The 5,276-nt window shown below is 39.3% G+C and overlaps 1 pseudogene; it reads right to left on the bottom strand.

Annotated features, from left to right (window-relative positions):
- Positions 1–720: 720 nt before the first annotated feature.
- LOC120286760 lies at positions 721–4,073 on the bottom strand (annotated as a pseudogene).
- Positions 4,074–5,276: the final 1,203 nt, after the last annotated feature.

Raw genomic sequence — 5,276 nt, 5'->3', positions numbered from 1 at the left:
GTGGGTCATCGCCTTAAACCGTTATTAAATTGAGCGTATCTGTTTGTAGATGAACATGCAATTGAGAAATGCCAAATTGTTGCCCTGTTATATTTGTGTATGCGCTAGGCCAGTCTTTAGCACTTTATGGAACTGTATATCTACCTCAATAAGCTTATTCGCTTCTTAACAGATCTAACTGGAGTGAGAACCTTAGTTGTAAGTATAACATGTGGGAAGTAAACACAAAACCACCCCATGTGCATCAACTTAGTTGCTTGACATTAGAAGCATGACCTTTGGAAGGAAATTAAGCTTAAAGGCTACAATAAGCAGGTGGGTTGAGATGACATCTGGCATTTCGCCATACTGCTGGGGATGTTTGTGCTCAGAAATTTGCATGCTTTTGATGAACTTCAAATAGTGTTATTACATATTACATGGCTTCTGCCTTATGTATGTGAGAGCCTCTGACCCAAGCGTTATAGAATCTTCGTTCAACAGTATATTAAGTCAATTGTTTCGTTTTATATGTTCCTGTTTATATTCTTCTTCTTATTTATATTACTGCTGCAAATGTGTACTTTTGGAAATAGACTGCTCATATCCTTATGTCACACTAATTTTCTGCATTATGGTTCTTGATCATTTCCAGGAAACTGCAAAAGGAGAAGGTAGACAAAATTGTGGTTACTGATGCACCACTTCTCTTTCCTCTTTTCCTTTCTTCTTTTTCAATTTTCCTTTTTTTGTACATATACCCTTCAAGGAGCCTTCTCATTGATGAATCCCACCGCCAATTGCAAAAGGGTGCCCTCCTCTTCGAGTCTTCAACCAATGAACAAAATCAAGTGCAAATACAGCAACAAAATTTCTACAGGTAAATTTTTAGTGACTACAACATTCCAGCTCACCTAATCCTAGTTGCAATCCAATCCACACACCTCTAGTACAATGCTGTCCTTGGAAATGAAAGGGTTTATTCGGACCCATAAAGTTAAAATCGAGGCAAGAAGAATTGCCCAAACAATTATGATTGTAGGTAACCGATCTTGTTTTCCCATGAATCCCTTGAGGAAGGGATACAGATGAACAATGACCCACAAAGCAAAGAAAAGTTTACCAAACAGTGGACCCCAAGATTCGTAGCCATTAGTGATGGCATCTGAAACGCCGACGTGACTCCAATTTTGTTTAGGATGAGCAGAGTCAAGGGAGGGATTAACAGTGATGTCCACTTAAAGAGGTATAGCTCAGAGAATTCTCCATCATCTCCGGCTTTGGACGTGACCGTGAAATTTGTGCTGACTCCAGCCAAAACTTTTAGTAGATCCTGGAAGAGAGCAAACAGGTGACAGGAGACCCACCAGTACCCAGGTGCTCATTTCTCCACCAGTCGTGGATGCCGACACCACCCCACCGCATCTCAAGGATGCCTGTAGCCGCAATAGATATAAAGTGCCATGAAAATGAGACTAGCATAGTTGCTCATCTGCAACAATGTTGAAAAGGTAAAGTCAGCAATGGTCTTGTTGCAATCAAGCAAAATCAATTGCTCGAGAAAGCACAGAACTCCTGGAAGTGTGGTGGAACTTACCTCAGGGACAATAAACTTTCCTGTTAGAAGACAAACAGCTGGAAGAGTACAATATGCGATCAAGGGAATGGAAGTCAAAGGATAGACGACCGAGTTGATCTAAGAAAACCGCTCTAACCATTTTAAGCCACAGCCATACCCATACCATATCGGACAATGCCTGCTCAAAAGGATCTCAACCTTTCCAAGAGCCCAACGGAGAACCTGATGCAGGCGATCTGATAGGTTTACTGGAGCTGAACCCTTGAAAGCGGGCCGCTTAGGCACGCAGTATACAGATCGCCAGCCATGACAATGCATCTTGAAGCCCGTTAGAATATCCTCTGTAACGGAGCCATATATCCAGCCCACCTAAGGGATAGTTACAAGTAGACAATAAGCGCAATGCAAAGTAGACAATCTCGATACAGTATCAAAAGCAGTGACTTCTGCTGAAATTGTACGATCTTTACCTCTTTTCCCCATTCCGTTTTGTCCTCATAACCACAGCTAATGACATGAATGGCTTCTTTCAAAAGTGATGCAGTAGTGGCTCCCTTTGGGGCACCACCTTCTTCCATCAGGGTTGTAGCTATAAAAACTGGGGATTGACCGAATTTCTTCTCGAACTTTACTCAGGACATTAGTGATGATTTTCATTGTCTATACCTGAAATATAGTTCCAAAAGTACGTATCATTTTGCATCTATCCATTTCTATTATAAAATAACAAGCAAGCGCCATAAGACTACTATGTGAAATCACAATCGTAGAATTGAATGCAGCGTAAAAAATGAAGATTTCAGATAAAGCATATATTTGGAAAATCAACTACTTGATACAAGTGGAACAACATGCAAGTCCAAAGATTAATTTAAATAGAAAATGGGCACCTTCAATTCCCTCTTCAATATTTTCCAGTGCATGAATCTGCTTTGAAGCCTCCCTGTTCCTCCTGTCTTCTTTTGCTCATCGGACTTCATTTTCCTACCTCTTTTTCTAGATCCACAACACAAGCAGCACCATTTTGGCCAACAGTTACATGTTTTCCCGAGAGGTTTCTTTTTATTGGGGTATCATATCCATACAAAGCCTGCCTCGGAAGACACAACCAGTTCCGACATAAATTGGTCCTTGTTTACCATCCAAACCCTTCATATTTATCTGGATTCAACAGTATAGACATAAGTATATATGAATAATTTGCTTTTTTCTGAAAAAAGGAAAGGAAGAACATTACGATATTAATGAGGCCTATATATATATGTTTACTTACATAAAAAAAAATACTACATTACGATTTGAGTATCTATCATGACAATCATCCCGTCAAATCTGTGGAAATTGCACATAACATATCTTCTTGCCCGAAATTGGATCCATCATGAAGCACATGGCTTCTCGAAGAGCCTTGCTGTTGTTTATATAATGATCACAATCCACGTTCAGCAAATAAGGGGCATTTGTGATGACTGCTGAGACCCGCACCTTGATTAACGACTCACAAAATAGCAGGTAATTCAGCAACTTGAGAGAGATGATATAAACAGCTGAGAAAGTAAGTCCAGACTTTGAAAGGTACTTCGGGTAGACAGGGATTCATACCAGAGCATTCATGGCACCAGCTTTCTTGTGATGATCAAAACCAGGTCTCTTCTCGCGAGGACATAAACTAGCCGAGGTAATTCATTTCCTTCAACATCACGGTCACCATTTTGGCCAAGGAAAACCTGCATAAAGATGATTAAATGAAAGACGACTTTAAATTCTCTGAATGTAAGCCAACTTCATAAATCTTATGCCACAAATAATAGAAAAATTCCCGAAAGCAGCATCCACCTGGATCATTCCAGGATGATCTCTGACATTGTTCCCAGGCCACAGTGCCATCCTGCATTGTCCAACCCTCTTCAGGAACTTTCTGTGCCATTGCCACCAACCCATTTATCCGAACTTTGAACTCTTCATATTCTCTCTGCAACAATAAAGGTGAGAGAGCCAATATAAGACATCTAGAAACAAGCAGTCTCCTTGATTATGTAAAAGGCAAAGACGCCACATTGGCTTTCACACACAAGAGTAGATAAAAGTCACACAACAAACTTGAAAAGGTTAAAAGCTGAAGACCTTCATGGCGCGGCGTTCTCTCACAAATTCAGGATTCACTTTGTCCTTCAAATAGTCAACCTTCTGAGAAAAATACCATTCTAGGGCCCTAGGCTCAATATTGAATCTCTTACAGAATGGGACCCACTTCATTGCAAACTCTGATGTCTCGGAAAGGGCTTCAAAGGTGAGCATCGCTGCCCCGTCATCTGAGACATAGCATGCTACTTTGTCGACTGGGTAATCTACAGCAAGTATGGACAGAACAGTGTTTGCAGTTATAAGAGGAGGTTCTTTCATGGGATCCGCTGTACTCACAAATATCCACTTGAGGTGCTTTTGAAGTCGCCACATTGGGTGCCTGCCCAGGCAACTCCAGTGCTTTTGAGAACACTAGTGACACCTAAACAGAACAATCGATCTCACTTCAACTCATAAACGAGACCTAGCACTTAGTGGCTTATTGTGGCAGAAGATGCTTGAAGGCCTAGATTATTTTCTCTTTGCAAATTGAACCTAATGCATCGATCAACCCCAAATAACTCAAGGTTGCAATATTAATGACTTAAGTGGCAATGGTTGAATCAAAACTAAGTCAACATGTCATTACATTTAAGTAGTTATTTATTATTTTCCTTAACATCAATATACACACTTCATATTTATACATGGAACTCACATTACAAAGAAGAGTGTATGAAGAAACCAAGATATCTCTTTGAATCATAGATAACGAGGGGAACAGGTGAGTTCTCTATTATGTGGAAGAACTTCTTCAATTTCAAATCTGACTGCAACAAAGTAGCGAAAAACAGGTAAACCAACATGGCAAAAATGACGAACTATTACATAATTCATTTACGGAAGATATCAACTAGCACTGCTTGAATAAGCAAGTTCCAAGCATAAGATATATGTAACAAAACAAATATGACAGTTATAAAAAGACCATTAAAAGGAGCAGCTATTGAGGACCCACCTTCTAAAAATTCCATTAGTTCATCAGCTCTGAAATTCTTCACCTAATATCGGAACAGAAACTAAGGCGCGATCAGCCAACACATCAATCACGGTTGGTAGAAAAAAAAACACATATATAAATGAAAGCAATCTCATGAACTCAAAAGTGGACATGTTAAGCATACTTAATTTGGAATAATTCACTTTGCAAAATAGTAATTAGAAATAACACGCTAATGCATTGGAAACTACAAAATTTCCTTTTTAGTTACTTAGTAAGTCTCCTTAGAGCACTTTGTTAACAAAAGGCACTTGTTAAGCATACTTACTTAATATGATTCACTTTCAAAGAAAAATTACAAACACCACAAGAACAATCTTTGTGCATCCAATTGAAAACCATAAAAATTTCTTAATCAACTACTTAAGAATTGCCCTAGAAAACGATTAACAAAATCCTTACAAATACATAGATCTTCACTACGGATCGAGACTCATGGCACATGCATGAGCAGTCATCATGAAACTACGCTTCAAGGGATGAAACTTATCTTGGAAGGCGGCAAAGCACGAGACCAAAGGAAAAGAACATGACTCGGTGATACGCTGCACTTCTCGTAACATTTTATCATACTTTGCTCTAAGAAACATTTAG

The sequence above is a fragment of the Eucalyptus grandis genome, chromosome 8 (assembly GCF_016545825.1).
Source record: "Eucalyptus grandis isolate ANBG69807.140 chromosome 8, ASM1654582v1, whole genome shotgun sequence".
Taxonomy (NCBI): Eukaryota; Viridiplantae; Streptophyta; class Magnoliopsida; order Myrtales; family Myrtaceae; genus Eucalyptus; species Eucalyptus grandis.
This window is presented reverse-complemented; position numbering and strand designations above follow the sequence as displayed.